General features: G+C 38.8%; 1 long non-coding RNA gene across 2 annotated transcripts in view; it reads right to left on the bottom strand.

The window, feature by feature from the left end:
- LOC104969133 (uncharacterized) overlaps window positions 1-8,159 on the bottom strand; it is a 145,095-nt gene extending 136,936 nt beyond the window's left edge. The window contains exons 1-2 of one of the 2 annotated variants that reach the window (XR_807733.4): window positions 7,968-8,159; window positions 2,131-2,474 (exon numbers count right to left, since the gene is read on the bottom strand). This is a non-coding gene — a long non-coding RNA (uncharacterized lncRNA). The remainder of the gene's footprint in view (window positions 1-2,130; window positions 2,475-7,967) is intronic. The other variant, XR_807732.4, reaches the window with a different exon arrangement.
- Between the last annotated feature and the right edge of the window lie 4,357 nt (window positions 8,160-12,516).

Raw genomic sequence — 12,516 nt, 5'->3', positions numbered from 1 at the left:
GAAGGGTTAGTAGACTTCAATACTTTGAAAAAAAAATTTTAATATGAATTTATTTATTTTAATTGGAGGCTAATTACTTTACAATATTGTATTGGTTTTGCCACACATTGACATGAATCCACCACTGGTGTACATGCGTTCCCCATCTGAAAAAAGAAAATTGACCAAAGATCTCCCAATAAAAGTTAGTGATGTGCTAAGAAGAACTGTAAGTGTTTAAGAACTTTAAAGATATAAAATCAGTATTATGGTTCATAAAATAAAAGCAAGAGTCACGAAGGAAGGGAAACCTAGAAAAGAACAGTGTAATCATTGAAATTTAAACATTCAACAAGTAGACTACATAGCATATTGTGTGTGTGTGTGAGTGTATGTTCAGTTGCTCAGTCATGTCCAACTCTTTGCCATCCCATGGACTGTAGCCTGCCAGGCTCCTCTGTCTATGGAACCTTCCAGGCAAGAATACTGAACTGGGTTGCCATTTCCTTCTCCAGAGGAACTTCCCAACCCAGGAATTGAACCCCCATCTCCTGCATTGGCAGGCAGATTCTTTACCACTGTGTCGCCTGGGAAGCATATAGTATATTGGGCACAGCCAAAGAGAAAACTGCCAAATGGAAAATGAAATTGAGTAAATCTCCCAAAGCACAACATAAGGAGATAAGATATGGACATTTAGAAGATAGATATAGAAGTCCCAACACGCATGTAAGAATGCTGTAAGAAGCAACAAATGGAAAAGCTATGTTCAATGAGATAATTGCAGAGAATTATACAAAACTAAAGAAGGACATGAAACCTCAGCTTGAAAAGCCCATTGAGTACCAGACATGAAAAATTTATTTAAAAATCCATGCTGAGATATATTGTTCATAAAACAAAAATAAAGAGATTCTTAAAAACTTCCAAAAAGAAAAGGCATTGTCTACCCAAGCATGACAATCAGATTGACAGTAGATATCAGGTTACAACCCCAGAAAAGAAAAAAACTTAACTTGATACAGTCTAAACTTTCTCAATTAACTATGCTATGCTATGCTATGCTAAGTCACTTCAGTCGTGTCCGACTCTGTGCAACCCCATAGATGGCAGGCCACCAGACTCCCCCGTCCCTGGGATTCTCCAGGCAAGAACACTGGAGTGGGTTGCCATTTCCTTCTCCAATGCATCAAAGTGAAAAGTGAAAGTGAAGTCACTCACTCATGTCCGACTCCTAGCGACCCCATGGACTGCAGCCTACCAGGCTCCTCCGTCCATGGGATTTTCCAGGCAAGAAGAGTACTGGAGTGGGGTGCCATTGCCTTCAAGGCTCAATGAGCATTACTGTCCTCTGACTTAAAATGTAAAACCACTGTTTAGTCTACCATGACCTCTGTCCTCCCATCCTAGCCTTCTTACTAAACTTACTTTCGTATTAAACTTACTAAGCTTCCCAGGAGGTGCTAGTGGTAAAGAATCCACCTGCCAGGACAGAAGATGTGGGTTCAATCCTTGGATCGGGAAGATACCCTGGAGAAGGGAATGGGAACCGACTCCAATATTCCTGCCTGGGAAATCCCATGGAGGGAGGAGCCTGGCCAGATACAGTCTTTGGGGTCACAAAGAGTGCACAACTGAGCGTGCACGCACACACACACACACACACACCCACCCACACCCACATACTTACTAAAATTCTTAATTTCAAGGCTAGACTACCTGATGATGAAATGTAGGAAATGATCATTGCTATTCCTACATATGCATCATCATATGTAAGAAGAATTCAAAGTTCATTCTTGGTGAGAAATGCTTCCTGGGATGAATCTTCTCATTTTAAAAAACAGATTCAACTGTAGGAGGAGTAAAATGAATTTCCACTTCCTACATCACATGTCCAGTGGCAATAAGACAAACAGCAAAAGGGAGCTCAAGGCTTCTGCACACTAAGTGTCTTCATATGTTGGGACACTCTAACAGTACACAGAGATATCAATGCCTCATTGAGTACACAGGACATATTTTAATGTAAACTAATTTTTTTCAAAGAAAAACAGAAAAAATGAAGACCTTTTCCCAAATTCTCATATAAAGCATTGTTAACAGAAGAGCTCAGCAGTTTTCTACCTTGAAGAAAAAGGTTGTACTTACATTTCTTACTTTTGAAAAAGTTCTTCCACCTGGATTGAATCTGTGCTTCAGTCTAATTGAAAATGAAAAATCTCCAGACAGGAGAAATCCAGTGACATTCAGAGCCTAAGGCTTGACTCACAAAGTAATTCTACCAGTAATATTTTTATGGTTGCAGAAAATGGAAAAACACAGATATTTTGGCTTGTAGTATTAAATTTAATTCATAAGGTTTAGTAGCAATACTTCTGAGGAAAGAGAAAAGCCAGCTTTCAATATAACTAGTCCAGAAAAAAAGAAAAAAAATGAAACATTGCTGTTGCGGAAATTGCTTACTTCAGTTTTCAAATACAGGCTTCAGGGTTCTGAAACATGGAAAGATATAAATGGTTTATTATACATCTCAGATTGTAAAAGTATAAAAAAGATTTCCTAGGGTGAATATAGTTACCTAAAATCATAGAACAAAATAACAGAACAAAGAAAAAAAGGTATTGTTTTATTTTTATTAGTTCTCCTGTCATTCATAATATATAAAGAGGATTCAATATTAGTTTTCTGAATAGATATTATGAGGACTGTAAATACATCTTAGAATCTAGTCTATTTCCCCTTAAAAAGTTATATGTTTTTAAGAAAATAAAGAAAACAGGAGGAAAAGTCTTGGTTTGTGAACATATGCACATATATATCATTTGAGGGACTCCTCAAGTGTAATAGAAACCACTTACAAAGATCAAACCACATTCTTTCATTGTTTTCATTGACCATGTGTCAGAATACTCACCCATTTGACATTGTTAACACACATTGATTAAGTAGAGAAATGAAGATTTCTCCCAAAGAAAATGGTAAATGCACCCTCTTCATTTTAGAATTTTATCCATATTAGAGGGAAGAGTTATAAGCAACCTCAAATGTTCAAGTAGGGACTTAAAGAGAGCTTGCTGTACACTATAATGTATAACACCTGTAATGAAATAACACACTTTAAAGAAATATTGAAAGGAAAATAATTACATTCATAACTTAAATATAATTCTTCAATTCTTCATTTTTAAAGCTGTATACTTTTTCATGATTTACCTAATTCCAAATCCTACTTCACCTAGGAAAGGAAGGGGGAACACAGGGAAGGAGGAAAGGAGGAAGGAAGGAAGGGAAAAGGGCCGTTTTTCTTTTATTAGCTCAAATATTGTTCTACATTTTCAGAAGCCCAGCAAATATTTTACTTTATTCATGGTGTCTAATTTTCAGTCAATAGAAATATTATTATTCATTTACCATCTAATGAAGGAGACATTTTCATTAAAAAATGCTAGGCCAGAAAAAGTATTAGGACAACATATTAAACATTTAAAAGATAAAAGAAAATTATAACTTAGACATGCTGCTGCTGCTAAGTCACTTCAGTCGTGTCCGACTTTGTGCGACCCCATAGATGGCAGCCCACCAGGCTCCCCCGTCCCTGGGATTCTCCAGGCAAGAACACCGGAGTGGGTTGCCATTTCCTTCTCCAATGCATGAAAGTGAAGTCGCTCAGTCGTGTCCGACCCCCAGCGACCCCATGGAGTGCAGCCTACTAGGCTCCTCCATCCATGGGATTTTCCAGGCAAGAGTACCGGAGTGGGGTGCCATTGCCTTCTCTGATAACTTAGACATGGACCTCACTATTTACTCTAAGCTAATTCCAAATGGATTACACATTTACATATTTTACAAAAAATAGAAGTACCAGACAAATCCAGGGGTTTAATACAGTACTGGAATGGAGAAGGCCTTTCCAAACATGTCACAATTACAGAAGCCATAAATTAAATAAATACATAAATTTAGTAACCTATTTGGTAAAAAGTTAATGTATACAGAAAACTGCTTTAATAGGCTAGGCTATCATGAAGCAATCCTGTTGATTACACTGAGTTACCATAAAGCAATCACACTGCAGCTTCATTACCAACGTACAAATCATTTTACTTGTATATAAATATGAGTCTCTTTTTCACATTACTTTTTCATTTTTGATGCCTAGTATTAGTAATACACATAACACCTACAGTGTTTTGTATCATATAAGACGATATTGATACAGGTGCTGACAGGTGATCCATCTTATAAACAGACGAGGTAAACATATGGTATTGATAAATACAGTATAGTATTGTAAATGTATTTTCTCTTGCTTACAATTTTCTTAATAACATTTTCTTCTCTCTAGCTTATTTATTGTAAGAATACAGTACGTAGTACATATAACATATAATTATGTGTTAATTTTTTTATATTATTGGTAAGGATTGTGGTCATCAGTAGGCTATTAGTAGTTAAGTTTGAAGGAAATCAAAAGTTATACATGGGGGCTTCCTGGGTCATTCTGTAGTAAAGAATCTGCCTGCCAAAGCAGGAGACAGAGGTTCAATCCCTGATCCAACATGCCACGAAGCAATTAAGCCCATGCACCACAATTATTGAGCCTGTGCTCTAGAGCCCGAGAGCAGCAACCACTAAGCCCACAAGCTACAACAACCGAAGCCAGAGTACCCTAGAGCCCATGCTCCGCAACAAGAAAAGCCACCAAAACGAGAAGCCCACACGTGGAGAGTAGCACTCTTTCTTTCTTTCTTCTTTTCTTTCTTTCTTCCTTTCTTTCTTTCTTTCTTTTAATTGGAAGCTAGTTACTTTACAATATTGTGGTGGTTTTCGCCATACATCAACATGAATCAGCCCTGGGTGTACATGTGTCCCACCATCCTGAACCCTCCTCCCACCTCCCTTCCCACCCCATCCCTCTGGGTTGTCCCAGAGAACCAGCTTTGGGTGCCCTGCTTCATGCATCAAATTTGCACTGGTCATCTATTTTACATATGGTAATACACATGTTTCAATGCCATTCTCTCATATCGTCCAACCCTTGCCTTCTCCCACATATTCCAAAAGTCTGTTCTTTACCATATTCTTTACCATCTGAGCCACCAGGGAAGCCCAAGAATACTGGAGTGGGTAGTCTATCCCTTCTCCAAGGGATCTTCCTGACCCAGGAATTGAACCGGAATCTCCTGCACTGCAGGCTGAGCTACTAGGGAAGCCTCTCCTTTCCCCTGGTAACCACTAATTCTTTCTCTATGAGTCTGCTTCTTTTTGTTAAATTCACTAGTTTGTTGTATTTTTTATATTTCACATATAAGTGATATTGTATAGTATTTTCATTTCTCTGACTTATTTCATTAAGCATAATACCCTCTGGGCCCATCCATGTTATGCAAATGGCAAATTTTCATTCTCTTTTTTGACTGTGTAGTAGTCCATTCTCTCTATATATACCACATCTTCTTTATCGCCTTGCATGTTGATGGATACTTAGGTTGCTTCCATATCTTGGCTATTGTGAATAATACTGCTATGAACATTGGGGTGTATCTTTTCAAACTAATGTTTTTGTTTTCTTCAGATATATAAACAGGAGTGGTATTGCTAGATCATACACTAGTTCCATTTTTAGTTTTTTGAGGAAACTCCATGCTATTTTCCACAACAGCTACACCAATTTACAGTTTCATCAACAGTGCAGGAAGGTTCTCTTTTCTCCACACCCTCACCAAAATTTATTATTTGTGTTCTTTTTGATAACAGCCCTGCTGGGAGATGTGAGGTGACACCTATTGTGGTTCTGACTTGCATTTCTCTCATGATTAGTGAAGTTGAGCTTCTTTTCATATGCCTGTTGGCCATCTTCATTTCCTCTTTAGAAAAATATCTATCCAGTTCTTCTGCCCATTTTTAATATGTCCAAGGTAATCTGTCACAGTATAATTAATAATAGCAAAAGATTGGTATTAACCTAAATTTATGTTAACAAATGTCAAGTAAAATGAATTATGGTAAATCCATTCTACATAGTATGATACAGCTTATTGAAGTGAATAAAAACCTCTTTACACATCTATTTATGTACACATAAAATTACTAGAAGGAGCTATATGAAAATAACTGCTACCAGGGAGCAGACTGGATTGCTGACAGAGTGAGGAAGCCGACTTCGCACTCTATACTTTTACACCTTTGGATCTTTGATCTATGTTAATGTATTGTTCATTAAAATAAAATAGTAAAGAATGGTCTTGACTAACAACAGTCACTTGTGCTTGACACTCTACTGTTTTACATATTATTTTATATAATTCACATTTTTTTAAATGTTCAATCTCACTCATGATAAATAAATGTATGTCGAAACTACACTGAGATAACTCTTTTCACTTATCAGATCAGCAAATATCCTAGAGTTCGAAAACACACTGTCTGGGCAGGGGAAAAGTTCGCTTTCAGAGGAGGACACTGTGACCCGTGAAGGCTGAGACTTCTCTGTAATCAGAGGCAGGGCTGGAATATTCTCCCAGAAGGTCTGGGTCAGGTGTTACGCTGCCTCTCACCACTAAAGGGTGATTATAGCAACATTTTGGTAGAAGACACAGTTGTGACTTTTCACTCTTTATAACAGTCAATAATTATCAACATAAAATTGATTTTTTCAGGGACATTACTTCAGAGACTTTACAGATGATATTCAAAAGGAGTCAACAGAAATGCGCTGGACTGGCCATCAGGAGTCGATTCTAGCCTGACTCAGCCATCGCTTTAAATTCTCTTGGCCTTCATTTCTATGTATAGAAAATTAACAAGAAAATATCTAAGTTTCCTTTCAAACTCTAAACCCTTTATGTGACCCAAGTCAACTGTATGATCACAACTCCTCCAGCATCTGGGGATCAGCTCTTTATGTAAAACCAAGTCAGATAGTTTATGTGCCTAACCCAAGTCATAACATGGTCTAGCCTCCTCAACTCTTTCCTTTTCCAACAGTCATATTTCTATGTATTTAAGACCACAAGATTCATTTCTTACCCATCCCTAACAGGTTACATAGAAGCCTGCTTCTTTGCTGTTGCCATACGCCTAACAAGCTGCATTCACCTTCTGTCCCTTGCTGACAGTCACTGCTGGGAGCTCGGGAACTGACACCTCTTTCTTGATCCCACTCCAGCACCCCTAACACAATAACAGACATTTTCAGGCACTATCAACAGAATATAAAACAAGCAGAAACAGCTACAAATCAATAAAGAGGTAATGCTATACAGTATTCAAATCACTTTGCTGCAGAAATGGCTGGGGATAAAACCTATTCCTAATAAGGAAACAGGAAAATCCTAATGTGTGCCCCTTTCCAAGCCCAGCTCTAACAATAAAAGTCTTGTAAAATAATTTATAATCATAAGAGGGAGGTTTAAGCCAGAGGAGTTTGGTTTTAGTCTAAATGGGTGCTTCTCTCTAGGCTTGAAAGAGTAGAATACCCACAGAGGGGACTACGGGCTCATGAGCCTTCTTGTATTTACTCAGCCATCCCCTGAAGGTCATAAACTCAATAAAGGAGGAGAAAATACAGAAAACAGCTCTCCTATTTCCCCTAATTAATACATCATCTCTGTAATAGGTGAAAGAAAAGCTTTCAAGTTTCCATGTGATTTAAAATCCCTTCTTTCAACAGTGTGACAGAGAGCAAGAAAATTTACACACCCTTGAGACAAGACAGTGAAAATATATTACTGTCCTGCGCAGGTAGATGCAAATTGCTAGTGGTGATTTTTTTATGTACAGATGTAGAAATAAATGCACTGGCCAAATCTGTTGCTAATATTACAGGGCATATTGGATAGCTTTTCCAGAATTGAAACAATCTCAAGTCCTGTATTAACAATGGCAGGAACAGTTTTATTACATCAGCAGCAATTTGTAGTTAGTCTCTCAAAATCATTTAAAATGACCACAAGGAAAATTTGAAAAGCAAAATAGTTGCCTACCTGGCATCTTTCAGACCTTTAATGATATTAGGGGTCTCTCCAATTACCTCCAGCACTCCAAATTATTTTGCATGAACTCTTCAGACAACCACCTAAATAATGGTAAGCCGTGTAAGTTCTAGTATTACCCTTCTAGAATTTCCACTCACAACTGGTTTCAATTACTCGGGTCCATTCTGGGACAGTAGTTGGCATTCTCCATACCTTGAACAGATGAAACGATAATTATGTCAAGAAAACTGGCTCTGTTTTCCCCACTTGGGGAATTAAAAGTACCTATTTTCCTAGGCTTGTCACCTTACCCGAGAACCTGCAAATAAAAATATTTTTTACTTGCTTCAGACTTTGTCGGGCCTTCCTGACATTTCCAGGTGCTGCTAATCCTATGTTTAGTAATTTTCCAAAGGAGAGCATGCTACATGGTCCCATGAACAGTGGATGCAAGCAAGGTTACGAAGTCCAGTATCCCAGCAAAGATGGGCAAGGGCCAGGTCTCCTGTTCTCAATTATGAAGTTTAGGCACTCTCATTCCCTTCCCCCACCTCAGGGGCCCTGGAGAGACAGCTGTGACCTTGAAGTCATTGCTCATCAATGACAGGAGGCAGTAGGCCTTTTGTCAGGTGGTGTCCAGCACCCAGGGACTGGGTCATTGCTCTGATGCAGAGTGTACGGTTGAGGCAATCAGAATGCTCTTCACACAAGAGGTAGAATGGCATCCAGGTGAGAAACTCAACTGCCTGCCAGTTGCGTAATCTTGGTGGAGTCATCATTTTCTCAGTTAATGTGGGGAAAATACTTAAATCATGAATTCTTTCTGAGCACTAAATAAGTTTGTACATGTTAAGTGCTTGGAACAGTGCCTGGCACAAAGTAACTACCTAGTAAATTCATTAAGTACAATCAGCTACCATCATATTAATTTTGGTTCTTAAAAGTCCAGCAGCCATTCCATGAGACCAGCGTCCCAAATCACACTGACATTCTAAGGAGCCAAGGCCATGAAGTCTCTTGCATTAGATTATATGGTCCCCATCTTGTGGATCCTATTTAAGTAGACAGCAGGTATGTCAGTTTAGGGAGCGTAAATATACCCCAATAAACCAGGTGTGCTACAACAGCCATGGATCTCTTCCTTAATGACTTCTCTAATTCCATTTGAGATGGTTTTCTAAGAATGGAGAAATCTGGCCATTGCTCTGACTCTCTCTTTGCCCCATCCAGATCAGCAGTTTGGATGGATAGGATAGCTCATGATGTAAATGATGCAAATAGATGCAACTCTGATCTTCATTATAGTGGTGGAACTCTGGCCATTCTGTCACCCTCTGCAGAACATTGGACTACATCAGGGCCAACTGCCTTCGGCTTTGGGCTCTTAGATCAAAACTATGAAATAGTAGGAGAAATCTCATTTGACATCCTGTTACATTTGTATCTGTTTTGCCCTGGTGATTTCTTTTTTTTAATGACATTTCTTATTTTCTTTATAATTTTACAAGCAATATATCTTCAATATAGAAACTAGAAATACATAAAAGCATAAAGTAAAAAATAGCAAACATCCATAATCCTTACCCTCTAGAGATAACCATCATTAGCATTTTTATACACTTCCTCCCAATGTCTACATATTTTTTAATTGAAATATACTTGACCTACAACACTATGTTAGTTCCAGACACACAACATAGTGATTTGATATTTCTATACATTACAAAGTGATCACCATGGTACATCTAGACTGCTTACTTCTTTACCTTCCAACGTATTCCGAAATCCCAAGTTACTTGCAAAATTTCAGTAAAACTATGTACAATGAAAGAAAGAACCCTGGAGAATCCTTTTTGGAATCAACCAGCAGGGGAAATAACATAGCATTGAACATTAAGAATGGCCACTGATCAAATTTCACCAAAGGCTAGTTGTCTTGACTCAGAACTTCCCAGAAAGAGTAAATAAGAAATAAAGTTGACTTGATTCATTTTGGCAGCCAACAGATAGATTTTGGTTTATTTTCTTCCTGTCTTACAAGATAATTTTTTTTTAAGGCAAAGAAAAAAATATATAGGGATGAAACAAGGTAAATCCCAGGTCAATTTTTAAATAAATGTTCTACTTTGTCCAAAAGGAGCACTGAGCTAAGGAACTGGCTGTTGACTTGGGACAGGCTTTTTTTTATTCTCTTATACATGAGGTAATAAGATAGTGATCAAGGCTGCCTCCAGCCCTTGGGTTTAAAATATACTCAAGCTCACAAAATACAATAAGTTGATTATTTACCATTATTTTAGAAAACACAATGTCACGTTTCTTGGATTTGTGGTTTACACATTTATCATTTCCTACACTAGACATACTGACAAGTCTCACTTCTACTGATAATTAAAAGAAATTATAAACATTTTCTATGTGTAGCACAATGATCACTTTAACCTAACAAAATACAATTTGCTGCCCACACATTACCATTTTATCTTTCCATTTAACTACAGATAATGATCCTTTATGAATCAAACCCACAACCTGGCGATTTTCTATCCCATGTTCCTTTGGACCCTTGCAAAAACAATATAGAATGCCTGCAGTGTAAAATTAGGCCAAAACTTAATTATCTTGCAGCTTATTTCCTGAGTTTAATTAACTTTTCTGAGTGGTTTCTACTGCAATGAGGACTAGGCCCATTTTGTATTATTTGGTGTCATAACTTCACTTCTCTCTCAGTTCCAAGGACACCACAAGCTCCCTCCAGTCCTAATTGCCATGGAAAATGCAGAGATATGAGACCTGCAAAACAGCTATAACCAAAATTAAGAATGTGCTGCTGTGCATACTAACAGAGGGACGGAAATCTATGTGTGTGCTATCTATAATCCCTTCTAGCCTCCAAATGAACTGACTTTAAATATTTAATTATCTTGTTAAGTAAATTCAGATTATGGATTCAAATTCTCATCATTACAGATCATCAGGCTGTTTCAGAAGGAGAATAAATTGAGGCCAGGCCAACAGGCTTTTATAAAGTAGATTATGATGCACGGTTTATAGCTTAAAGTCTTCCTCCTCCATGCCTATGAATACTACTTCTCTGGACCCTGAGAGGGCTGGAAGTGACAAGACATTCTGCCCTTGGAGTGTCCAAACCTCACCCCCATGCATAGTGGAGTGAATGTGGCCTTTGGAGCCCAACAGATGAAAATCAATCCAGATTGTTCCATGATTTGCTCTGTAGCCTCTGGCAAGTTACTAAGTCTCTCCCAGCCTAGACAGTCCTGCTATTAAATGCAGGTAAAGGTAAGTGCCCCCACGAGGGGTTTTGATGAATGTGGAACTGTGACCTGGAGACTGGGAGGTGAGATCACCAGTGGGCTACCTCACCCTCCCTTCCCACATATAAAGCGTTTCAGGAAAGAAAACAGTTTCCCTCCAGGGAGAATTGTCAACTGATTTTTAACATGCCAAAATGCTTTGTGAATGCCTGAGAGCAGATAATGAACAGGAAATTGGACTTGAGGGAGGAAACAACCTCTGTTGAGAGGCGTAAAAACAAGAAGACTAGAAGAAAGGTTGTGAAGACCTAAACATTGCTTGTAACAAAAAATAAACAGATAGAAAATGCAGTAGAGGGAAGGGGGAAAGAAAAAAGAACATGAAACATCCAGAACATTCTGGCGCAAAGTACAAGAAAGAAGGAGAGCTTACGACAAAAACCAAGGAGAAACCAGAAAGAAAAAAGGAACACTACTAGGTCACCTCCCAGTCTCCAGGTCACAGTTCCACATTATCCACGACTGTGCTGCTGTTCTGCCCAGAGCCTGTCTTCACTCCACAGGGCTAGGGAGCAGCTGAGGGTCAGTACTGGGAGATGCTGTAACCTTTCAGATGCCACCAGATAATTTGCGCCTACCCACCTCTCCACTCATTCTTGCTGCTGGTCCAGTCACACAGTTGAGATTCTCCTTGTTTGAAGCACATTTTATATCCTTAGTTCTGTAATGTGGAAGAGTGGAGTGGCCCGCCACTGTTCTGGGTCAGAGGGATACCCCGATCTGGCTCCATTCAGTCTCTCCTTCGTCCCTCCTAGGCTAGCTCTGGAGAATTTTCCTTCACACCAACATCCATCTTTTACCTGTCCAGGACCCTACGCTGGCTCCAGGTATAAGGGTAGGTAAAACAAGGCCTGCTTAAGATCTTCTGAGCCATGGAAGGGGCCATCTCCAGTCTAGAAGGAAGGAACACAGATTTATGACAATAGTGAGAGGAAGGCACTGGCCAAGTGAGGTCCTCACATTAGAGAAAACAAGAGGATAATCACTATAGATTTTAGGCTCAGGTGACCAGTGATGCCACAATTTTGGCTGACACCTAGGATAATGACTGATACTTGGAAAAGTTCCTTCCTAAGCTGTACAAGCATTGCTGTTTATAGTCTAAAACACTCAGTGTCTGGGGGAAAATTCGACTTTCCTGTGCTAAGTGTCCCATACATGAAGATGCTGGGGTTGATCTAGGCAAAGACATGGCTATAACTACAGTGATGACCTCTACTGAG

This window comes from Bos taurus, chromosome 7, assembly GCF_002263795.3.
Source record: "Bos taurus isolate L1 Dominette 01449 registration number 42190680 breed Hereford chromosome 7, ARS-UCD2.0, whole genome shotgun sequence".
NCBI lineage: Eukaryota > Metazoa > Chordata > Mammalia > Artiodactyla > Bovidae > Bos > Bos taurus.
The sequence above is the reverse complement of the archived record's forward strand: the minus strand, read 5'-3'. Positions and strand labels throughout refer to the sequence as shown.